Below are 26,561 nucleotides of genomic sequence, written 5' to 3'. Positions count from 1 at the left end.
CCAGTGCCAGAACCCCCCCTCTTCATCATGGCAAAACGCAGGGCCATGTTACAACCTGTACACGAGCACAAGGACAGCCACCTGCATCATATGAGTGTGTGGATCCACTCCATGTGCACATGTACAGTGCTACAAGGAAGGCGCAAACGCATAGCTCGGCACACATGCACACTCCACTGCTGACTGCAGTCACACTTGACGCAGCAAGTAAGACTGTGCCACACATAGTTAAAGGGGCCAAATTGGTGCCCAAGGGACACACACATGCACAAGTGCACTGTGAGTGGAATGCAAGACAGATCCTAATTCCAAGAGGAAATGTGCCAACTTTGTAACGGATGCAACATGGATGTTGCATGGATCAAAAGTAACATTGTCTCTCTCACACACAGGTCAACGTCGTGCTGCACCCCCCAACACTGGGGGGGAACACTCACAGGACCCGGATCTGCAGGAGACCGATCCCACCGGCAGCGACCACTCTCACCACTCTGCGGACGACCCCGACCGACCTGGCCCCTCTGGTGTCCAACCACCTGCAGCACCTGCGTCAGGTACAACCGTGCCAACCACCACCCCCACTCCTGCCACATCCCAGGAGACACCCAGGATCCCTGCCCCAACACCACAATGCAGCCAGGCTCGCCAGGAGGGACACGGTGTCCCGGGCACCCAGGAGGAGGCAGGCGACAACGCCAATGCCACCCCTCAGGGGTCCCGGAGACCCCATGTGCCCACAAGTGCAGGCCAGACGCAAGTGGGCAGGGGTGGTGGGAGTGGAGAGCGGCGGAGGCGCGAGCCTGACCAGTTGGCTGGGGATCCGGTATTTTCCCATGTCCGTAACATCCTGGACTCATACCGGCAGGACACCACGGGCATGGCCCAGGTTGTGTCCGTCCTCGAGGGGATCAAGGTCCAGCAGGCCCAGCAACATGCGGAGCTAATAGCCTGTCTACAGCTACACCAACGGAGGATGGAGGACAGACAGGCTGAGCAAGTGACGGCGTCCCAGGGGATTCACGCTGAACTCCGTCGGATGGCCGACACCATGGCCGACCCTCCCTGTGCCAGAAGGCGGAGAACATCACCACCCACAGGGAGGGATCATGAGGAGGAGGAGGAAACATCCGACGGAGCATCCCAGACGTCGTCACGGCCTGCTGCTGAGGTTCCCCGCAGGAAGCCGGGTCGTCCACGGAAAGGACCGTGAGGGTGGCTGCTACATCACCATCTCCCAGGACACCTGGCCTGGCACCTGGCCCACTGGAGCAACAGCATCACAGCATCAAGAGACATTCTCTGCCACATGGCCCTGCTGGTCACTGGCTGACCAATGTTGACAAAGACTGTGGCATGGACTCTGAGGATTTCCAATGGCAAGGACACCAACTCCCCTACTGAACTTTGGATTCCCTAATCCCGGAAAGGCCCTCACTTGGCCCCCCCCCCCCAATAATAAATCACACTATTAAGAGTAGATGCCTGCTGGTAGCATTATTACCTAACATGTGTCTTGTACAGTCTAAACATGCCTGAGTCATCTGTTCACTTCAACCATCCACACCCTGGGGCCTGAGTCTGGCACAGGACACATGGGTCACAGTTTTCTAGGCAAGACAGACATGGAGCACCATACACACCCGTGATGGTCAGAACCAGCTGAGGGGGTGGCCGAACAACCGTGCTGACAGACACATTGAGTACAGCAACAGTCATGCGCAGAGGTCAGGGATCCTGGCCCGTGTCCTGGGGGGCACCCAGGTACGTGTAGACAGGTGGCAGAACCATGTCCTGCAAGCTTCAGTCCGGTGGATGCAGAGAATGGGGTCATGGATAACGTTGGATGCATGGGGATGGCACATGTCACAATACCCACACAGTCATGGACATCATGCCCATTACACAGTCTCAGCACACACACACAGCTTGCATCTTGCCACTCGACACATTGACACATAGCCACAATCAGGGAATACCATGCCAGACATGCAGGATGCACCGTGCCAACACACCAGCATTGACTGAGAAGAGGCACCTTGGAGGCATAGGGACACCTTTAATAGTCATGTGTTTGGGATTGCAGAGGCAACTTGAAGTACACATGAACACATCATGTGGAGTACCATGTGGCTCCAACACTGGCACCCCCCTTCTGCAGCACAAATGCGTGATAGCCATGGAACTGGCACACAAGTGTCGGATAATAGCTAAATACCCACAGCTGCTCACGGAGAGCCTGCCATACACCATACATCCGCTGATGTGGAAGTCCCACGCCATGTCAAGACAATGTTAACCGGATGTGTCCGAGGGCAGTGTCACACACATTGATGCCTTCATCACAATCCACCATCCCATCACTGATGACTGACAACCAGGCAGCCCATCTATTCAGGTGTACCCAGCTGCATGTCGTGTCCCATGGGGATGCCACATGTCTGCAGAGGACCCAAACCCCGACCGGGGCAGTGTGCACACATCGTGAACAACTGCCACACCCCATACACCCCAGATGCATCCCTTACCCCATGGAGACTTCCAAACGTGTCCGTGCCTGTAACGCTGAGTCAGCCCACGATGCCATGTCCATGAGGAATAGCAGTGCCACAACAATGCAACCAGCAAACGGCATGCGCAGGTACCTGGGGAAGAGAGACACACAAGAAGTCAGCCACAAGAAGCACAGCCACTTGCATGTGCATGTACTCGACACATGTATGTATGACAACATGCTATGTCACAATTATGTCTGGGGAAATACTACCATCACTGCCACCATCACTCCAGTGACACACCCACACACACCTCTGACCCACGTGCCATACATGCAGGTGGAGACACACATCACAACGCATGCCACACGGGGACCAATGCGTGCACACTCAGACCCTGGTACTCACCACTAAGCAAAGAAGTCGCGTATGAGCCGAGTCCGGATGTCCTCTTGCGGCTCCACATCCTCCACATCACTAGCCCCATTGCCAAGCCCTTCGTCCTCCACGGGTGGATGGTCCTCGTCATCTTGATCCAGGATGAGGGGCACAGCTCTTTCAACTGCCATGTTGTGCAGCATGCAGCAGACCATGAAGATCTTGCAGACCTTCGCCGGGGCATATGGGAGTGCGCCGCCGGTCTTGTGGAGGCACCGGAATCGGCTCTTCAGCATGCCAAACGTCCTCTCTATCACTCGCCTTGTCCGGCCATGGGCGGTGTTGTAGCGGAGCTGGGCCGGCGTGATGGGGTTGCGGAGAGGTGTCAGCAGCCAAGGCATGTTGGGATAGCCAGCGTCCCCTAAATGGAAAGCACATGGATATCGTTAGAACAGGCGAAGCGGTAGTGCTGCTCGGCCAAACAGAATACAGGACAGACAGACTGTACCCACCAACAACACATGCACGTTCGTTGCGCAGCTGCATCATCATATCAGGCATCCCGCTACGCCTCATGATGTAGGCATCGTGTGCTGATCCTGGAAAACGAGCACAGACATGTGAAATCACCATGTTGGACAGACACACCACAAGGGCATTGATGGAGTGGTAGTGCTTCCGATTGCGGTACGCCACCTCCCGTGCGTGTGGTGGTACCAAACCTACATGTGTCCCATCTATGGACCCAATGACATGGGGCATCCCTCCCAGGGCATAGAATCCACGCTTGACCTCAGTCATCTGTTCAGGGGTTGGGAACTTGATGAAGTCATCCAGGTGAATCAACATGGCCTCCAAGAAATCATGCAGCACACCGCTGAACATGCTCTGGGACATGCCACCAACATGAGCTATGGTATATTGGAAGGTACCCGTGGCAAGGAAATGTAGGGCAGCCATTACCTTCAGCTGGGGTGTCAGTGCCGTAGGATACCTGTGCTGCGGTTGCAGGTGTGGTGCCAGTCTCGCCGTCAGCTCCAGAATCAACGGTTGGGTGAAGCGGTAGAGCCGGATGCTGTCATTCTCCTGCATGGTGGCCAAGTCTGGAATTCTTCGGGCAACAGGAGGCGCTCTGCAGTAATTTGGAAGTGACAAGGAAGAGTGAGTGCACTACGAGAACAACTCATGTCTACTGAGCACATGTAAATCTGCCAATACACACATGCCACATAGGGAGTCAGGCATGTGCTACATGCCCAGGACACGTATGGATGCAAGGTGACACTCCTTCCAAGACCCAGCCACACACGGTGATTGAGAACCTCCCCATGCCACGCCATGGGAATAGCTGTGTCCCAGTGCAAGTGAACAGCCCGACGCAAGACAGAAGTGACATACACCCACACATCAGCAGAAGTAGGATGCCGATTGCAGAGACTGGTAGCGGAACACTGGAGCCACAGGTCACATGACATTACACTAGTCCAGCCCACACACCTTGCCATGAAGGTGCACATGTCATGACTCACCACACATTCCTTGTGAGTTTGCTGACATGGCCTTGTCACGCTACTCCGTGTCCCATGCATACATGTGCACCTCACATCAGATACCACATGTGGCATGGTGTGCGGAACAGTGTGCAATGATAATCTACACACAGACACATGTTGGTTGCTGCAACGGCTGCAGCTTTTGAGGGTGCTACAACATCAACCTGATGTAAATCCCGGACACATAAATGACATAGTCACATTGTGCACTGTGGGTAGTGACAAGTCAGGTTTCATGACCCCTGTACCGGCCATCATGGGACACTTCCGTGTGTTGGTGTCCGTGCCATGCCAGTGACGCTCACCCCAAGTGCGCAGTACGACATGCACACATGTCAAAGGAGTCAAGGGCATGCCTGGCACACATTGCACCCTCACACAGTACACCTGTACACATCTCATCATACATCTGGTGCCTTCTCCACTCAGGAGGCATGTTCCACATCACAGCCTGTCACACCTGTGCCCCACACATGTAGTAATGCACAGACGATGCCTAGATGTCCATTCCTGGACAAGTATGTCCATCCATGGACAAGTATGTCCGCCCTATTCCTACCTGTGTGTCGACTATCACCACAGTGATGTGTACAAACCGGCGTACTGCTGCTAAGAGGGCCTGTGTATGTTCCCCAATCACTGTGGGAGTGCTGCCGTATGTGTACCCATCGTGATGGCGAGTGTACAGGCATTTGTACGGTCCGTACCACAACGAGTACGCATACGCGTGCAGACCCATAGTGATAGTGAGCGTACATGCGAGTGTACGGCCCTCTCACTATGGGTCTGCACGCGTATGCGTACTCGTTGTGGTACGGACCGTACAAATGCCTGTACGCTCACTATCACTATGGTTCTGCACGCGTATGCGTACTCGTTGTGGTACGGACCGTACAAATGCCTGTACGCTCACTATCACTATGGTTCTGCACGCGTATGCGTACTCGTTGTGGTACGGACCGTACAAATGCCTGTACGCTCACTATCACTATGGTTCTGCACGCGTATGCGTACTCGTTGTGGTACGGACCGTACAAATGCCTGTACGCTCACTATCACTATGGTTCTGCACGCGTATGCGTACTCGTTGTGGTACGGACCGTACAAATGCCTGTACGCTCACTATCACTATGGTTCTGCACGCGTATGCGTACACGTAGTGGTACGGACCGTACACACGCATGTACGCTCACTATCACTATGGGTCTGCACGCGTATGCGTACACGTAGTGGTACGGACCGTACACTCGCATGTACGCTCACTATCACTACGGGTACACAGACCCATAGTGATAGTGAGCGTACAGGCATTTGTACGGTCCGTACCACTACGTGTACGCATACGCGTGCAGACCCATAGTGATAGTGAGCGTACATGCGTGTGTACGGTCCGTACCACTACGTGTACGCATACGCGTGCAGACCCATAGTGATAGTGAGCGTACATGCGTGTGTACGGTCCGTACCACTACGTGTACGCATACGCGTGCAGACCCATAGTGATTTTGAACGTAGGCATGCATGTACGGGCCGTTGCCATGCTTTTGGGGTGCCCTAGGGCCCGGAAACGCACCGTACCTGTGTGTGATTCTCCTAATTACATAGGGGACAAGTATTAAGGCCTACATGCATGCTGGTTGTCATGGCGACCAGGTTCAAATTTCGATTTTGTTCTGGAAGGTGCACAGCAGAAGTCAGTTGGAATTCTTCTACTTTGTTGCAATGTGTTTGTGGGGCTGACATCATGCAGGAGAATGAAACCGATAGAGAACCCACAGACTGCTAGGTTTGAAGGGATTGGTGGAAACATAGGATGCAAATGTGAGTGACCAATCACTCTGTACTCCTGTGCATGAGACTGGGCAGAAGGCCACATATAAGGCAGCCAGGTCCCATGAGGGATTACTTGCCTGCACATCTTTGCATTTGTCGACCAAGCTGCTGCTACTGATTCCCTGGAAACATGTCAAGGGCTGTGGAGAGGACACAGCCATTCACCCTGGAGGAGAACATGGCTCTGCTGGATGTGATCCTCCCACAGTACCCCATGCTGTATGGGCGACCAGGGTATCAGGTGAGTGCATAGGCCACTGCCACAGACTGTCCCTATGTTGTGACTGTGTCTTCAGGCATTGTGACCCGGTGTGACACACATGCCATGTACTGTCGGGGGGGTACCAGGGGGGGGGTGCCTGATGTCTCCCAGCAGTGCCCTGAGACAGGAGGGGTGTGTGCAGAGTCCTCCCAGCAGTGCCCTGAGACAGGAGGTGTGTGTGCAGAGTCCACCCAGCAGTGCCCTGAGACAGGAGGGGTGGGGACCTATCACTAACAGCAGTGCCCTGAGACAGGAGGGGTGGCTGTGGAGTCCTCCCAGCAGTGCCCTGAGACAGGAGGGGTGGGGACCTATCACTAACAGCAGTGCCCTGAGACAGGAGGGGTGGGTGTGGAGTCCTCCCAGCAGTGCCCTGAGACAGGAGGGGTGGGGACCTATCACTAACAGCAGTGCCCTGAGACAGGAGGGGTGGGTGTGGAGTCCTCCCAGCAGTGCCCTGAGACAGGAGGGGTGGGTGTGATGCACAGTGTGAGCCTTGATCATTGATTGTGACATTGCCATCATTCCACCTGAGTACCCACTATGGCACGTACTGCCTTTTCCCTCACCAGAGGATGATGTCCCTATGACAGAGGTGCAATGCGTTGGCTGCATTACATGCCATGTAGTAACCAGCTATTATGTTCACATATGTCTCTCTGTGACATGTGGCTGGTGTATTGATGTGGTGTCACTTGTACTTCCTCACAGGTAGGCGCCTCTGCCAAGGAGCAGATCTGGCTGACCGCCGTCAGTGCCGTGAGGCGTGTGGATGGTCGGAGGCGGAGCCTGTCCCAGGTGAGGAAACGCTGGCAGGATATCCGGTGCTGGACGCGGAGGATTGCACGGCTCCTGCTGGGGGACTCACCTGAGAGCCACAAGAACCGCGGCCGCCGCCGTCTGACCCACCTCCACAGGCGTGTGCTGCCGGTGGTCTTTCCAGACCTGGAGAGGCGCTTACAGGCGATGCAGCAGGCGGAAGGGGGTAGGTACATGTGCGTTTGTTGTGTGTCACCGGCATTTGTAAGGGCACAGTGGCATTAATTCACTGGCAGGGTTTAAAGGTGCTGTGCCCATCCAGTTTGCCCAAGTGTAGCGCTGCGCCCCTGCCACCCTTCCCCTCCTTGCAATGTGTTCCCTGGTCTGTGTGTAGTCACTCCTTCACAAGGTAATGTAGGCTGGCGCTTTGTCCACGAGAACAATGACTGTAGCATCATGGGTGGTAGTGGTGGGTAACAGGTTGTGGGACCTTGCCTGTGAACTGTCAAGTTCACTGCATGTGGGTTCCATGTCAGTTGGCACTGATGCTGGCTCCAGACATGGGAGTTGGTCTCTCATGTGTCATGCCTTACAGCGCGCATGTCCTATGTAGTGGCCTGTGACATGATGTGCATGAGTGTGCGCTACGCATAGTGCAGGGATGGTGACGTGTGTAGCAGTCATTCCCATTCAGCCATTCAGTAGCATGTAGTTGCGTGCCCAATACTGTCCCCTGGGGCACCTTATCCTCAGTGTTGTTTGTGTCATCATCAACGTGGACACTCTCACTGTCTACAGCGTAGGTTGTGCTCTGTGCCATTGTCCCCTGTCACCATGTATATAGACGTGCTATTATGTACAGGTGTCCACTGTGCAGCCTGACCTGATTGTCCCTCTTCATACTCACAGTTGCCAGTGCCTGTGTGTCTTGTTATACTCATCTGAGGATGGGCACTGGTACCTCATTATTTGTACAGGCGCACCTTTGCTAATTTGCGTCCAATCTTGCCTTTTGCCTGCCACTGTGTTTATCACCCAGACTATGAGATGTTGGTGCCACCTGTGTCTCAGCAATTAGCATCGTGTGGGGGTTACTTGGGGCGGGCAATGCCTATGTGTCAAATCCTGATTCCTAATTGCTGGGTCTGGACAGTGTGTGATGTTACTGGACACACACGCAAGGTGCAGTGACCGAGTTATGTTGGGCATGTTAGCAGCATTACCTATGCAGCATGTGTCTCAAGTTCATGGATATTGTCCCTGGTCATAGGTATTTTCACAAACGCTGTGTGGTGCAGAGGCAGTGCAGGATTGTCCCCAGGGCCTGGGTGCTATGTCAGACTCCGTTTCCTGTCATCAGCTATTGTCTCATGCTCTCCATGGTATTTCAGTGGCATGGTGGCTCAAACAAGTGTGTATCATGCCCTACATCGGTACCTTGTTTTGCAGATGTTAGGGATCTGCCTCTTCAGGCTATGCAATGTTGACTATGTAGATTGGACTCATGTGACAGATGTGTACAGGTGTCTGATTAATTTCTGTCTCTCCACCCTGCCCACAGCATCGTCGGGGGACACAGAGGGAGACATGGACACGGACCAGGCGGAGGGACCGAGCACCAGTGGCAGCCGTGACATCGGGGCTGGCACATCGAGTGGGACAGAGGCGGAGGATAGTGTGGCCGAGGACCTGTCGACTGGCACATCAGACTACGAAGCTGACAGGTCCGAGGAGGATGTCTCAGGGTTGGCGGAGGCTGCACCAGCAGCTGACAGTGGAACAACACCTGCCACCGCCCCCTCAGTTCCCACCAACCGCCTCCCACTTGCTCGTGTCCCTTCCCAGCGTGCCCGGTCACCGCATGTCTCCTTCCTGCCAGGCACCGCACCCCCTGCCCCTGTCTCCACTGCTGCCGCCAATGCTGAGTCTATGGACATCCAGCGGCAAATGCAGGTTGGTCAGGCTGCGATCCTGAATGTCCTCCATTCCCACGGGAAAACCCTCAGCAACATCGAGGCATTCTTGGAGGGCATTCATTCTTTGCAGGCTGACCAACGCAACTTGCTGAGGTCCCTAGACTCCACACTGACTGCAGCAGTGGGTCTCCTGCAGCGCGACCTCCCCCCACCTACCCCTGCCCCATCCACACTTCCCACTTCCATGCCTGTCCCACGTACACCCAGACGTCGGCATGCACCCACCACAACAGACACAGGCACCACACCAGCAGGGAAGGTCCACCGCACTCCTCCTGACACGCACACACAGGGTGAGATAGGCACACCCACTGGGTCGGGGGGCAAACGTGTGACACGCAGCCAGAGTGGGAGTCCGCATTCCACACAATCCACTCCCTCCAAATCCCCTCCCCTCAGCTCTCCTGGCCACATCTCCCCCAAGGACTCCTTCATGGCCGCTCTGTCCCTGAGCCCCACAGTTACGCCACCACGCAAGCGGTCAAGGAAGTCCTCGGTCAGGGTGGTTGAGTCTCCCCCCCTGTCTCCACCCTCCCCCGGTGGCGCTGCAACCCATCCCTCTGAACCCCCCCCCTCCTTGGGGCCTGAGGTCACTTCGGGTGCAGGGGACTCCCTGGAGGACCTTGCTAAGGTGTGTAGTGCCATCCTGGCCTCCGCCTTTGGCCATGACACACCCCCTGTGGTTGAGTCCTCCATCCCTGCACCCACAACGCCGCCCCTTTGCCCTGATGTCCCTGCGGTGCCTGTTGCTTCCCCCCCCCCTGATGCCCTCACCAGTATGGAAGACGATGGCATTTGACTGTGCAGGCAAGGTAGGGGACACACATCCCACTGTGTCCCCCATGCAGCTGGGAATAATTGACTGCCCTATGGCCTTTGTTGACTTTGAACTGCCGTTGATCCACGGACATTGTGCTCATGCTGATTAAAGCTTTATTTTTTTTTTCATTATCACACTCCTGCTATGGTGGTATTGGTGTTGGTGGGGCTGCTACATTGTTTTGGGTGGTGTTTAAGGCTTTGGGTGTGTGGGATTTGTAGTAGTGTTCTGCTCTTTGGGGCCACCCTAGGATCTGTGTGCCATCACAAGGTGTTGGCTAACTTCCTTAGGTCATGTCAGCAGTTACTGCATGGTTCAATTGTCCCAGGGTGTATTCCTTCCTCTGTGTACCCAGTTTCTTCCCTGCAGGGTGTTCCCAATGTTTAGCGCAGAGCTGTGTCTACATGAGCTGTGTGTGTGACGGAGCCCTTCTACTTTGGCCATGCATGCATGGCCATGTCTCCACCTGCAACAATCGTGGCATCCTTGGTGATCACTGTACTTGTGTGTGGAGTCAGTTGACATGAGTTCATGGGGACATGTTCCCTTGTAGGCAGTATGGATGTGGGTAATTGTGGCATCACACACATGTGTTACACCCCTCCTGGGTGTGGACACTGCTGGGAGGACTCTGCACACACCCCTCCTGTGTCTGGCCACTGCTGGGAGGACTCTGCACACACCCCTCCTGTCTCAGGGCACTGCTGGGAGGACTCTGCACACACCCCTCCTGTCTCAGGGCACTGCTGGGAGGACTCTGCACCCACCCCTCCTGTCTCAGGGCACTGCTGGGAGTGTTAGGCACACACCCCTCCTGTCTCAGGGCACTGCTGGGAGTGTTAGGCACCCACCCCTCCTGTGTCAGGGCACTGCTGGGAGGACTCTGCACCCACCCCTCCTGTCTCTGGGCACTGCTGGGAGGACTCACCACCCACCCCTCCTGTCTCAGGGCACTGCTGGGAGGTCTCTGCACCCACCCCTCCTGTGTCAGGGCACTGCTGGGAGGACTCTGCACCCACCCCTCCTGTCTCAGGGCACTGCTGGGAGGACTCCACACCCACCCCTCCTGTCTCAGGGCACTGCTGGGAGGACTCTGCACACACCCCTCCTGTCTCTGGGCACTGCTGGGAGTGATGGGCACCCACCCCTCCTGTCTCAGGGCACTGCTGGGTGGAGTCTGCACACACACCTCCGATTTCTGGATATGTGCGCTTGGCACATACACGGTGGGGTTACGCACACTGCATTAGAGGTGAGGGTACGAGTCTACTGACACTGGTGTGGTGGGGGTACGCTCCGTACGTCCGCGGTGGGGGTACGGGGTCCGTACTTACACTGTTGGGCTGGGGGGTACGCTCCGTGCGTCCGCCGGGTGGGGGTACGGGTCGTACTTACACTGTTGGGCTGGGGGTACGCTCCGTACGTCCGCGGGTGGGGGGTGGGCTGGGGGTACGCTCCGTACGTCCGCGGGTGGGGGTACGGGTCGTACTTACACTGTTGGGCTGGGGGTACGCTCCGTGCGTCCGCGGGTGGGGGTACGGGTCGTACTTACACTGTTGGGCTGGGGGTACGCTCCGTACGTCCGCGGGTGGGGGTACGGGTCGTACTTACACTGTTGGGCTGGGGGTACGCTCCGTGCGTCCGCGGGTGGGGGTACGGGTCGTACTTACACTGTTGGGCTGGGGGTACGCTCCGTGCGTCCGCGGGTGGGGGTACGGGTCGTACTTACACTGTTGGGCTGGGGGTACGCTCCGTGCGTCCGCGGGTGGGGGTACGGGTCGTACTTACACTGTTGGGCTGGGGGTACGCTCCGTACGTCCGCGGGTGGGGGTACGGGTCGTACTTACACTGTTGGGCTGGGGGTACGCTCCGTACGTCCGCGGGTGGGGGTACGGGTCGTACTTACACTGTTGGGCTGGGGGTACGCTCCGTACGTCCGCGGGTGGGGGTACGGGTCGTACTTACACTGTTGGGCTGGGGGTACGCTCCGTGCGTCCGCGGGTGGGGGTACGGGTCGTACTTACACTGTTGGGCTGGGGGTACGCTCCGTGCGTCCGCGGGTGGGGGTACGGGTCGTACTTACACTGTTGGGCTGGGGGTACGCTCCGTACGTCCGCGGGTGGGGGTACGGGTCGTACTTGCACTGTTGGGCTGGGGGGTACGCTCCTTGCATACGGGGTGGGGGTAGGGTCCGTACATATCCGTCCCCATGCTATGTGATGTTTGTGCGGCCCGTACCCAGGCCTTTGCCACGTGGGTGCGATCCGTCCCGCCATTGTTGGGGTGACGTGTGTGGGCGTGGTCCGACTCGTACCCACGCTCTTCAGGCGTGGGTACGGGACGTACCTGTCTGGTTGTGTTGCCGGTTCGCGTGGTGACGGACTTCCGTTGTGGCGGTCGCTGGCTTATCAGGACACGCCCCCACCCCCTCGTGGTGACCAGGGCATGGGAGTCAGGTATGTCCAGGCCATGTGTAGTGTGTCACTCATGTGGTTGTTTTGTGGCCTGCCCTGGTCGTGCCACCCCCACCCCACCCCACTTTCCCCCCTCCCTTAGTTATTCTGACCTTCTGCGGCGTCTGCGTCGTAACCTGTAGAGGAGGTGTACTGCTATGAGGGCAGGGATGACTCGTAGGTTCGGGTCCATGTCTGTCCGTCGCGTACTGGTACTCCTTGCTCGCGTCGTCCTGTCGCGTACGGGTCCTCCTTGATCGCGTCGTCCTGTCGCGTACGGGTCCTCCTTGGTGGCGTCGTCCTGTGTGTCCGTCACGTACTGGTCCTCCTTGTTCGCGTCGCCGTCTGTCCGTCGCGTACTGGTGGTCCTTGTTCGCGTCGTCCTGATTTCCCGGCAGTTTTTGGCTGCCGCAAAATATTCACCGTGCGGGGTGACGTCGGTGCGAATCGTGATTCCTGGGTCGTGAATGGCTGGCTGCGTGCGTCCCGACGTCAGGTCGGCGCTTTCCCGGATCGCATTGGTAGGTGTTTTTTGTTCGGTCGGTCTTTTTTACGATTCGTACGGTAATGGTGTACCCGTGCGAATCGTAATTCCATGTTTGTATATTTTGACGACCGGGTACGCGTCGGACGGAGAATATGCTCCGTCCGACGGTTCGTACCCGGTTTTTGCCGGATCGTGATCGGCACCCAAGTGTGTATTGTCACCACCAGGCTACCTAGCCCTGCCCATCTGGGTTCCCCCAGCCCTGTCACTCATACCAGCCAGACCTCAGATACACATCATGCAGAGGCGGGCTGAAATGTTTAGGCAAGCAAAGGCCAGCTTTCTAAAAGCGGCATTTGCAAACGCGGAATATTAAAATAAACCTTGGGAAAAGGTGTACCTTATTATTCCGAGTCCAGGCATACTAAACTCGGTCTTCTACCATGTTCCCTGGGTCGGTTAGGATCATGGGGTGTAACAATCCAAGCCGCCCATACTGGCCTATGAGAACAGGGTAGCCTTACAGCAGTGAACAACAAGATGGCGGTCATTCACTACTAGGACATGCCACGCATCTAGGCTTGTCCTACCTTAGGCTCACAACGCACCCTGCCCGTGGGCCTACCAGAGGGGTGACTAACATGCAGCTAAGGGAAGGTTTTAGGGACCGGCAAGTGTGGGCACTTGCCAGTCAGCATGTCAGTACCAGACTGCACGCAGGTTCTGCGATGGCAGACCTTAGACATATTTTACCGGCCGCTTCTGTGGGTGGCACAATCCGTGCTGCAAGCCCACCAGCGGTGTTTGCATTTACATGCCCTGGCGCTCCTGGCGCACTTTACTGGGGTCTGACAGTAAACCAAACGATCCAATCATGGAATCCAACCAACACATATAATTTCCAAGGGAGCACTCGCACCGCGACACTGGTTGGCAGTGGCACAGCGCGCTGAGCGGCCAACACCATAAAAGCACATGAGGCACAGCGACAAAAAGAAGAAGGGAGACTCATGCCAAGGTGCCAGGTCTAACATGTATGTAGTGCACTGAGACAATATTTGGTTTGCAGAAAGAAGATGGGGAAGTTGAGAGTGTACAGGCAATGAACATGGTGGTAAGCAGCGAAGTGGCTTGGAAACTGAATAGAGAAAACGTAGAGTGAATAGGTTGGGTGAAGAACACATTTAGAGCATAGGAATAGAGAGCGCACAATGAATGTACAGTTTTAACAATACATGGAGGGTGAGGAGTGGAATGGATCATGGAGGTAGCACATGATAAGTGAATGTAGGTTATATAGAAGGTCAACAGCAGATATTGAGGGTGGAGAGCACAGTTAGTGGTCATATGCGCAGAGGTTCTTTGTGAAAAAGATGATCAGAGCAAGGAGCTGATATACTGTGTGGTGAGGAGATTTGAGAAAGAAGTTGGAACGGAGAGACAGAACTTGGACTGTGAATGTTTAGGATGGAAAGAGATAGTAGAGCTTACATTGCAGATATTGTGAGGTGGAATGAAAACAGTTATGGAGAATGGGTTTAACCAAGGTGAATGCATAGGATAGAGAGTGCATCTCGTAAATAGAGAGCAAAATAACAGATTGGAAAGTGTAAGTGCAGGTTGGAGAGTGCATGTATAATGTTCAGCGTGCACTTAGAGTGTTCAGAGTGCACATACAGGGAGTGATGTACGGCAGAGAGAAAATGTAGGTAAAGAGCAAATGTGAACTTAAGGAGGGTAGATAGCAGATATGTAGGTTGGCATCCAGATGGAGGGAGGAGTACACAATGTTGAGGGTAGAGACAGACAAACAATGGTAAGCATGTTTGGAGGGAAATGCAGAAGGTGCATGGTAGAAGTGGCAGGCAAAGAGAGCTTATAAAGTAGAGGAGATAATTTAAGAAGCAGATATAGAAGGTGGGAAGTTAAAGTAGTGCATGGGGTGAGGAAGTGGTATGCAGATAAGAGAGAGTGGCTGTAGAGAGTAGATGTACATGATGAAATTTGTAGATGTGACCCGCTGTAGGCTGAAGAACAGATTTAGAGTTGAGATACAGAGGGTGAACAACCAATGCATTGTTTAAAGTGCATGTGAAGAGCAGAGAACTATTGTAAGATGGAACCCCACATGAATTTAACTGTATACCTTTACAAAGCAGTCACTACTCCAACTGCAACGCTGCCATGTGTTACTTTACCATGCATGTTATTACAATGACTTGCTTTAAGGGGTTCTGTACTTTTGAATAGAATTACATTCATGTTCCAAATCCATTCTACTCAACAGTAGGGAAGGTGTTGGAATTAAAAATCCAACATCAGTCCAACAGCGTGTCCGGACAGCAAATTGTTGTAACGACTTATGTGGTAAGGTAATGCATGGTAATGTTGCAGCCAGGTTAGTGACTGCATGATAAAGGCAGATCATTGTTATGACTGTGGGATTAAGGATGTTTCCTGTGGAGATCACATTTGGATAGGGAAAATAACACGTGGAAGGTGAAGAAGAGTTTGAAAAGGAAACATACAGGATGTTCTGGGCAGATGCATCGAGTACAAACTGAAATAGATGATGAAGGTAGAAGCAGCTATACAGCTTGATGGGAGGGCTAGGATAGTGGGTGTGCAATGGCGACAGAGGATGCAGAGCACTGAGCGCAGAACTAAAGGCTAGAGTCTTCACTACAAATGTTGTATAGGAGCGTGTAGAACACATATAGAAAGTGGGCCATAGCATTTGTCAATACAGGGTGGAGAGTGAATAAGCAGGGTGTGTATGGGCATGGTGGATAGTTCATTCTGTAGATGGAGAACACATAGAAAGAGCAAGTGGATGTCAGAGAGTGTATGTACATTTTGGGGAGGACAGATGTACAGAGTAGTGAGAGGATGCACACAGTAGAGAGCAAATGTAAATGGTGTGTCTTGTAGTCACTATAAATCTATATAGGATCTGCATGTTTAGACTACATAAACTAAGGGATTGGTGTCCAGGCTGATTTCAGACCCCACCAAAGAATATGTTAGCCTGTAGACCAGCTGGCTCACAGTGCCACTATCAGCCCCACAACCTTACCAAGGATGAATAGTTTCTGGCAACTATTGAACATGGCAACCCTGACCCCTCAGGGATCGTGGAAACAGTGCACTACTTTTCACTCAGTCACCCGTGCTCTCTTGGTCTCAGAGTGATACACAGAATAAACAGTGGGGATGTTTTCAATGAGTATTTATTGAACCAGCGTCATTTTAGTATAAAATACGTGTGCTGCAACAACCATTAGACAGAAACAGATATATACGATTACAAGCACCAACAGAGTAAATAAAAGGTAGAATTCTACGATGGTGCTAAAACAGTGAATATATGTAGGCATATAGATACATGGCAATAATCACAAGTACTCCTAAGATCCTAAGATGCTAACTCTAGCTAAGTGTACCTAAGTGTACCTAGCATGTATGTAGGTGGAAAGCCAAGAATCTCCCTAGTAAAAAGCCAACTCCATTACTTGATAGGAGAGAAGAAAGGACCCCATCTTGGTCCATGCTTCTTATATACCTGAAAAGTACCCTCAGGGGTCCTACCTAGATGTGTCATGATACTGTGAGCCTGTCGTCCAAGGATGACGATAGCAGTAACTTTTGTACTGAGGTATTATACAGAAGGTGGTAATCCTGCTGTGATACTAAGAATCTTCATGCATAATAAATTTGGCTAGTTTTCAAAGAAAACCACGCCACAATTATTTGGCACGTAAATAGGTAAAAGGTCAGAGCCAGAGCAGTTATGTAGACCAAGGTAGGACAAATGTAGGTAAAAGGTTGTGCAGCTACCTAGGCCTATATTGGGGTATGTTGGGGCTCATAACATTCACTCCTCATCCAAAGAACGTTAGATAAACTGATAAGAAATGTCTGTCTAAAAAGCTTAAATATATTGTTAAAATTTTCTTTTTACTTTAAACAATGTAAAAAACATTTTTTTAAAACATCTATAAGTTCTCTAGAAAGTAAATATACTGTTTAGACCAACTGAACACCTCAAAAGCCATGTTTCTCAGTGAGGGCAGAAGCGAAAAATAAAACAAAGATGATGTTTTTGAATTCCAATTTGGGTTGTTTTGGAAAAAGGCCAAATTGTTCCCATCACATGGAAAGCCAATGTTTATGTGTCCTGTGTAGGAGATACAACATCACTGTTGCTTGCCTTTGCAGACAATGGTGTCTGTACCACCTCTTGGATCAGGTCAATGGAGCAAAGGTGATCTTCTTCGGTTCCCACAGCAGCCGCTGAGGAAGCACTCAACACCAGTGAGCCTGTTGCAGAGACAGTGTCCATTCTGACAAGAACTGAAGCATCCTGTGGTGGCTCTAAGATTGTCGACATCAACCTATGAATACACCGAGGACACTGTAATACGTGAGTCTTTAAGGGATCCAGTAGTACATCTACATCCGGCGGCGCAACCGATGGAAGTGTTTGTATCTGCAGAACAGGCCGTGGAGCACAGGTAAGACACAGTCAACCCAGACTGATCTGAACAATAGGAACCAATGCTTGCTTAGTTTCCGAAGCCGAGGTGTGCCCAGGTGGAGTACCATGCGTTCACCACAACGTCACCCCAGGAGTGCTTTTTTCATCTCTCTGGAGGCTGGGACGTCCATTGCATTGCAGGAAAATTAAAACCAAGATACCCACTACAAGGAGTAGGATCAGCGGCAGCTCTCCAAAACCGCTTCCTAATATGGAGTGTGTGAAAGATGGAATAACTCAGAAGATTGTCTGAAAGGTGCTCAATTGTGCAGAACCCACGCTCTTAAATAAGCGCACTATCCCACTCGTATCAGACATGTTGAAAATACAATGTGCCTGTTAGACATGGGATCCCTGGTTGCCTGAGGTAGCTACCTTAGGCCAAATAGGGACCCGCGTTTCCATGTCAGGGAAAGGTAGGCCACCTTCTGAGATAGCCCCCCGCTCACCCACTTGGAAGCTTGGCACGAGCAACCAGACTTATCTTCAAGGCAAATGTGTAATGTATTTGCAACCACGCTCACAGCAAACCACTGACGATACCACAAATGAACTCCACACGAGTTTTATAAAAACAAGTATAAATTTGATATGAAAAGATATACGATAAGACCAAACGATAATGAATCCAACATATGAGTATGTGTAATAATCCACCTGGCTGGTTGTTAGGTCAGCTCTTGTAAGTTCTGGTGATATTATATTCCACTGTAGTCCTAATACAATGTTATGCAGTTCGTAATGCTAGAATCAGGCACTTTGCAATGGAAAAGTAATGCAATGCGTAACGCAACAATCAGGCACTGTGCAATGTAATCATAATGCAATTGCATAATGCAACAATCAGGCACTTTGCAATGTAGAAATAATGCAATACGTAACACAACAATGAGGCATTTTGCAATGTAGAAATAATGCAATGCGTAACACAACAACCAGGTACTTCGATATGCAGAAATAATGCAATGCGTAATACACTAATCAGGTAGTTCGTTATGCAGGAATAATGCAATGCGTAATACACTAATCAGGTAGTTCATTATGCAGAAATGATGTAATGTGTATTACGACAATCAGGTACTCCATTATGCAGAAATAAGGAAATGCGTAATACACTCTAGCACCGATCACGGTGCCTTAGGCGGTCGCTCTGCCACTCGTGCTGATTCGCAGTCAGCCTCTGTCAACAGTTGCCGCCAACACGGGTATGGTATAACAAAAAGTGCAGCTCTGCACTCTGGACCCGGTACTGCCACTCCCTTGGTCAGTACGGGCCGCGATACAAGCCGAAGCAGAGGTTTGCACTACCGGATTGAGAGAGGCCGAGAGTGTCTCCCTCCGAGCCCGCACCCCGCCCCAGGCATCGACATACATTACCTGGAGGGTGCGACCTCACTCTTCTCTCCTCTTCGAGCGACTTCGGCCTCCGATGCAGTCTTTGTGAATTGGCAACGGTGGGCTCGGGCCGGCGGCTAAACTCCTTTGGGCTGCCGGTCCGCTACTGCTACGAAGATCTCAGGCTGCACAAAGCACACGCACACAGCATCGCTGAGACTCACTTGGATTCCGGGTGTGCACATTAACAAGACAATCAAAACGAAGGTCTCAGGCTGCACAAACACATGCACACAGCGTGGCTGAGACTCACTTGGATTCCGGTGCACATGATAACAGGACGATCCTTACGAAGGGCTCAGGCTGCAAAAATCACTGAGGCTTGCTTGGACTCCAGGTGCCCACGATCACAGGTCACTCCTTACGAGGGTCTCAGGCTGAGAAAAGTACACGCACAGAGCATCGCTGAGACTCTCCTGGAAACTTTTGTGTTCCTGAGTTTCTGCAACATGGAGCCAGCTCACCTTGGGCCCTTGGGGATAAGTTACTTCGGCACAGCAAAGTCCTTTCAAGCAGGGGGACACAGCACACACCAAAGTCCCTTCAGCCTTTCCTTGGTTAAAACAGCAAACTGCAGGCCAGCCCCAGAACACATAGCATGGGTCAGTCCTTTCCTTCAATCTCTTCAGTTGTTTCTTCCTTGGCAAAGGTTCCTCTTGACCACAAAGTAGCTCAAGTCTTGTTCAATCTTGATCAAGCCATTCTCCAAAGTTAAGGGGCTTCAGCTCTCATAGTTATACCCCTCAATGGCTTTTGAAGTCTTTGTGTTCAGGGGGGCACTGACCCCTGTTCAAACCAGTTCTGGGTGCCTCCCTGCCTGTGACACCTTCTTCCTTTGATTAGTGGTTGTCTGGATTCTTAATCACTCAGCAGAAGATGGGACAATTGTTTTATGGCAACAAGCCAAGCCTCTTCACCTCTAGGGGCTACTCCTCCCCCTACACTCCAGATGCAGGTCAGCCTGTTGCTGTCTCACCTCCTCCCCTAGGTCAATACATTCCCCAGATCCTATCGCTTTCAAATCCAGATAGTCAATCCACAACCAGGCAGAGACACACAGAAATGTTAGAGCACTTTAGTAGGGACTTTACTAGTAAGGCAAACATACTCATCATGGACAACCAATTACCATTATACTTTATACAGGGAGCACTTACACTTTGACACTGATCAGCAGTGGCAAAGTGCCCAAAGCATCTAAGTTGGCAACACCATGTCAGAAAAAAGGTCTAGGGGGAAAGCAAAAAGTTTAGGGAACTGTAGCCAAAAAGGGCCAAGTCCAACAGTACTATTTCTCCCAAATGGAGCAGGAAGTTTGTTTGGACTAGTGCCTGTATTTCAGCTGAAGACCTTGCAACCCGGAGATCAAAAGTCTGTTGGGCTGAGGTTAAGGCCACATGCTACTGTAAAAGTATGGTTTTCAGTCTGATCAGAGAATCAAACCGTAACATTCTTTGAAGGCTATAGCGGCGCCTCCCTGACTGTGTGGGTCGGTGGAAACAATACTTACATACAACAAGTTAACCTGGAACTTACTGTGACCAGACATGAGATGCCTGTACGCATGCCACAACAACCTTGATCATTCAACATCAAATAACTCCCATTTGAGAGCAGTTTGAACACCGGATGAATCACAGCAGCTGGGGATCCTTTCAAGTGACATGATAGGTTTGCAACTGAAGCGTTACATGCTCTGTGAAGCATAATAAACTGACAAATTAGAGATCCACTTAAAGAACTCTCACAGTCTGAACTCCTGAAAAAAACATTAGTATCCCCATTCCTGCTTCTAAATCTGTATGGTGATTCCCAAGATTTGTGTATGTAGCCCTACCCCATCACTTTGTATCTGCCTACCTAGTGATACGTTAGACAGTATTGAAATTTGAATGTCATGACTGTTAGTGTAATGTGGCCATTCATTAACCTTTCTGTGGAAGGCGACTCAGCCAAGGTAAAAGGTAATTGATCCAATTTTTCAATGTGCAGCATGATATATTTTGCATCACTTTGTGCCATAGTTGCCTGTCTTTCTGTCAGATTGTATGCAGAAAACAGAGATGTACTGCTGCTGTACCGCCAGGGCACATGACCAGAGCGCAACAAATGTAGTGTCCAGCTCAATAATAGAATGGATCACAATTGTGATTGCCCATGTTGAAGAATAGACAAGTCCTCTTCTAATATATCTATTGCAGAAGACACAATGTTTCCCAGTGAAAAAATCCTGGATGTCAGTGTGGTCATGCCATTGGCGACCACTGCCAAAGCATTTTCTAGGTTAACCCTGTAAATTTCACACAATCTCTCCGCAGCCTCCGGTCGAGAGAATTTCCCTACTTCGTAATAAATAGCGTATAAGAAGCGCTTCTGATGTGATTTCTGGGGGCCTAACAAAAAAAACTAAGATCCATGTCATCTGGGAGTAAGAACAAGTGTTGTTTCACCTAGGACAGTGTTGAGGTGCTCAGCTACTCTAGGCATACCTTCCCAACTCTGTAGGATGTCACCACCCCCAAATGTTCTCGTTGTATGTAGCGTTAGTCAGGCCTATGGATACTAAACCCTTTGTGGTACCCTCGAATCTTGACTGACACCTGTTTATGTCGATAGGCCAAAGTAACCATCCTTTCCAATTGGGGTCTGAGGAATTGTACAAACCGTCATGTAGAATGACATTCAGTGTATCCAGTGTAACAATACATGGTGTCAAAATCAGATGTATCATCAGACAATTCATTACTGGAAAATGCAGCAGATTGTTCTAAATCAGACAGCATAGTATTTACATTTTCAAAGTCCCAATTTTCAGAGAAAGTGCTAGAGGTGAATATATAATTCCAAGAAATTTTAAACAAGTGTGGTATTTTTAGAACTAAAGTTGGACCATATATAGCATATGCAATTCTATCCCAGACTATTCCTTCAGGAACTGCAACTGCTGTAATGTTCAATAAGGACAGGTCTCTTTGTTCAAGATGATATGATGTATGTGGTTTCAGGACCAAGTTGACCTGTTGTACTGTGAAGAGTTCTGAGAGATACTGTCCATTCGGGAGCATGAAAAGGAGAGTTACTACATCTATCCCAAGGACTTTGAAAAATTGACCAATTGTAATCCAGAGCTGTAGCCAGGGAGAAACAAAGTAAGTCTTTTTCGGCCAAAGGTAAAAATCGCAGAGCTGGCAGGACTCGAATTCACTTGGATTCAGAAAGAAAGAATTGAAATCGATGAAGTAGCCATATGCAGTTTGATCTATCTTTGGTAGCTCAGCAGGATTTGTAGAATTGGCAGATGACTCGTTTCGAGACATATTCACATAGATGTTGGTATTAGGCTGGATTGAGATCTGTGTTTCACTTGCATTTTTTTGTTTTATTGCTGTTCAGTTTTACAGGTACGAGTTCTATTCCATTGTTGGTTACTCCTTAACTTCGTAGAGTAGAATCTTCAAAGGTTATTAATCTTTCTGTCTGAACTTCCTGTATTATAGCGAGAGGAGATCGGCGGCTAACCAGGAGCCCGCACAGCCTGCTTTCAGTATTGGCCACATAGTCTGGTTTGATCAGATCAATGGAGACAAATGTCTTTTCTTTCTTGCTGGCAAGGGGTGAATGAAGTACTGTTCTTGTTCCTTCAAAAGCCGGGACAGGGACAGGGGCTTTGTATGAAGGGCCAAATTATGTTTTGTCTACAATCTTTTCTCTGACCAGGTCCCCGAACTTTGGAACACAGGCAGGCCTTGCTGGAACTGCTTTCACTTCCCCAGTGGTGGTGCGTTTTACTTGGACTTTGCTTTGTAATGCCCCAAATTCATTGAGTTCCTGTAAAACAGCCAAACGATCATTGATGTCCATAGCTTTTTCATCCTTCACTGTGCTGCCACAATCGAGGTCGGGTACCCACATTCTAGTCCCAAACAGGACCTCATATGGAGTATGGCCTCCTAAGGAACTTCTCTGTATGTTTTTAAGTGCCCTCTGGACCCCAAATAGGTGATTGACCCAACTGCCACCTGAGCCTAGTCTCCTAACTGTTAAGGACTGTTGTGAGTCCTGGTTTTTCCTCTCCATAATCAAATTTCACTCGGGATGATACAGAGAGGAGTACCCCAAGACCACACTCAAACTTCCCATGGCTTCTTTGTTAGCCAGTAGGCTAAACGCAAGGCCATGGTCGGAATGTAATGTGCCAATTGTGTATGTCCCTATAAAGACTCCCAAATCCTTTATAACAGTTTGAGCGTCAGCCAAGTGCTGGGGCTAAACCTGCAGGAATCTAGAGCACAAATCCAATCCACTGCCACCAAGATGTACTTGTAAGCCCCGTCAGATTGTAAGGGGCTGCGTTGGTCCAAATAGACACATGCAAGAGGTCTGTCTGATACCAGAAGTGTTGTCTGTGGCAGATGTACTATGGTGGGACCCATCATCTGTTGACAGATATCGCACTTAAGAAGAAAGCCCTTGGTTTGCTACAAAAGACCTGGCCACCAATAACATTGTTTCAGTAGAGAAACTGTCACAGTAATTCCTGCGTGTGCTAAACCAGACCCTCGTGTGCAGCTAGAATTAAATCTAATCTGCGATCCATATTTGGTATTACTCTATCTCCCACTTCTGGAATTTTAGCGTACAGTATGTTTTGAGCATATAACTTGTAGGAGTACTTGAGTGGAAAACCTTCTGGCAAGGCTGAGCTGATGTTGCGAGTAGTGTTCACAGCTATCATTATCTGCCCACCTATCCTTGTACTAGAATGAGTGATTCCAGCAACTGCACCAGTTCTCACTGACGCCTTGTCGGCTTCATCAGTCAGTGAATTCCCTTCAACGTGCACGCCAACACGTTGATGACTCAATGTGTAAATTACATGAGCCTGTAGAAAGCCTTTTTTCAGCTCTGCCACTTGTTCTCAAATCAACTTCTGCTTTATTGTGCAAACTTTGGAATCTCTAAAGCCATTCTGGCCCCAATAGTGAAGATATCGGCTGTATAAGTGAACACAGTATTTATTTTGAAAATGTTATACAGCGCGAACATGACTACCGAGGGGATCAGAGCGCTTTACACTTTATATATCAAGAAGAGTACAAGCAAACAGAGCAGCATCAGCAAAAACAACAGATTAACAGTCTAAGGGGGATATTCTCAAGAACGTGTGATAACTACCGCAAAAGTAGCATAACGCAACTCTTCACATCGCAGTCCATTGCGGCAAAATAACTCTGTGTCAACGTGGTATTCCCAAGCCAGCCGCATTATGCGATAGTCCCACGACAACGCGTCAAACCAACTCGTTAAACTCAACGCAATGCAGCAAAACATCAATGCGGAAAAAGTGGCGATGATGCTGTGGAAATGTGCTTTTTAATGAGCACACCAGTGCAGGGGTCACCCTTCTCTGTCCACGGGTCCGCAGACCAACAAAATAGAGATTGGCACTGAAGCTGGAATTCAAATAACAAGTTTATTATTCACTCATGAGTGGGACTACATCCACACAGTACTCTCAAGTGCTGCCTGAGGTAGTACATGGAATACACAGACCATGGTGCTTATATACAGGGTTTGTTGTAGAGTAAGCACGTATTTACAAATAGAAGGTATAAGTATACACATGAATAGTTACAGCCGTCGGGCTTTTTAATTAAGGGTGGGCGTAGTTCGCGAAGTAGCACTTCGCGAAGCTACGCAAAGTGAAGTTCGCACTACGCGAGCTACGCGTAGCACTTCGCGAACTGCGAAGTAACATGTTCGCACTGTGCAAGATGTTGTTTTCAATGATTGCACAGTGCGGACAAGCAACCGGCACTGTGCAATCATTGAAAATGGCATCTTGCACAGTGCGAGCTGTAGTTTTCTGCTGCTCGAGTAGATTTTTACTTGAGCTGCAGCTTTCTCAACGCGAACTGGTAGTTTCTCATCGCGAGCGGTCGCGAGCATACGCGACCCCTCGCAATGAGAAACCTGAACTTCTCGCGTTGGGAATCTCGCCGGGAGGTTTATTTTCCATGCTCGCGATCGCGAACAAGGAAAAAGTCTCGCCAGGATGTCATTTTGCTTGCTCGCGGTCGCCAACTTGACGTTGAGGACCGCGAGCAAGCAAAAAATGACCGCAGCACTACGCAACACTACGCTACGCGTGTTCGCACTGTGCTACGTGCAGTTCGCGTAGCGCAAAGTAGCACGAACTTCGCAAACTACGCGAGCGTAGCGTAGTGCTTCGCCCAGGCCTATTTTTAATGTCTGACTATAAATGCTAGTAGCATGTAGTAACATATAGAAGGTACAAGCATACACAGGACTAGTTACAGACAGACATGGGCAGATGGGTAATCACTTAGTGAGCGAAGTGAGAGGGGGAACAGAACTGCTTACAGTTGCAAAACACAGTTGACAGTTATATCTTTAGCCAGGTGCATTCTAGCAGCTACAAACCTTTTCTTAGCACATACATTGCTTTGGCTCAGTACAGAAGGAGGTAACTAATGCTGATAACTCAAGCAGAATAGAAAGGCAAGCAACAGGGAAGACGGAAGAATTACATAGCTAACAAAATGGATGCCACAAACAAGATGGCTTCAGCTTATGCTAACTGAAATTATTTCTGATTTCCACAACGCCAATCGCGATACAAAAATCAACGAAAACCAGCCACAGGCCTGCAATCCCCACGCGACATGCGGGAAAATGTACTACAAAAGGTGAAAAAAAAACACATTCAAAAGCCAAACAACAGCGAAGCACAATAGAGTAAGCCAGAGCAAGAGCAGAGGACAACCAGAACCCCCAAGTACCCTAGAGGACCAGCCTGGGACTTCGGAGTCAGGGAAGGGCAAGTAGAAGAAGAGTAGGAAGAAAAGGTTCAGTCCGCAGGAAAACAGGATCCTGATTACGGAGGTGATAGAACACCATCAACTACTGTTCGTCACCTCCACTGTGTCACTGGCAACTAAAAATGGAATATGGCAGACCATCGTGGACAAAGTGAATGCAGTAAGAGTGCTGAAGAGGACAATGGATGAGGTCAAGAGGCGCTGGAATGATGTCAAGTGCAAAACCAAGCAGATGCACGCAAACACCCGGAAGGCAGCAATGCAGAGTGGAGGTGGGAGTCCTGCGCCACAGGAGGAGCTAGACAAGATGGAGGAAATGGTGCCAACAGTCATCAGTGGGGAGATGGTGGCAGGAGTTGGGGGTCCAGACACTGCTCAACAGTACCAGACACAACAGCAACAGGGTGAGCAACGACCAGGGACTGTGGGGAAGGGGAAGATGGGCACAATGGCACACATGCACAAGTTAGCATTGCACATCTTCAGACAAACCATGCCCCAGACCCCATACTCCTACCAAGATACCAATGCACCCAAGAATGCAACATACCAGCACTGTAGAAACACAGAAGTCAGAGGCACACTGCATGTAAGGGATCAGGGGAAGCCATGTCAGAGCTGCAGGGGCGACTCCCCCAAAAAGCAGCACACACACATCACATGCAGAGCACATCAACACTGACAATGATGTGGCACAATCCGCAACACGTCCACAACAGAACAGGGGACACAACTGGTCCCGCTTGTGTGCAGTAACTGGCTAATCACATATGTCAT

Source organism: Triturus cristatus, chromosome 9 (assembly GCF_964204655.1).
Source record: "Triturus cristatus chromosome 9, aTriCri1.1, whole genome shotgun sequence".
In the NCBI taxonomy this organism is placed as follows: Eukaryota; Metazoa; Chordata; class Amphibia; order Caudata; family Salamandridae; genus Triturus; species Triturus cristatus.
Note: the sequence above shows the minus strand (reverse complement) of the source record.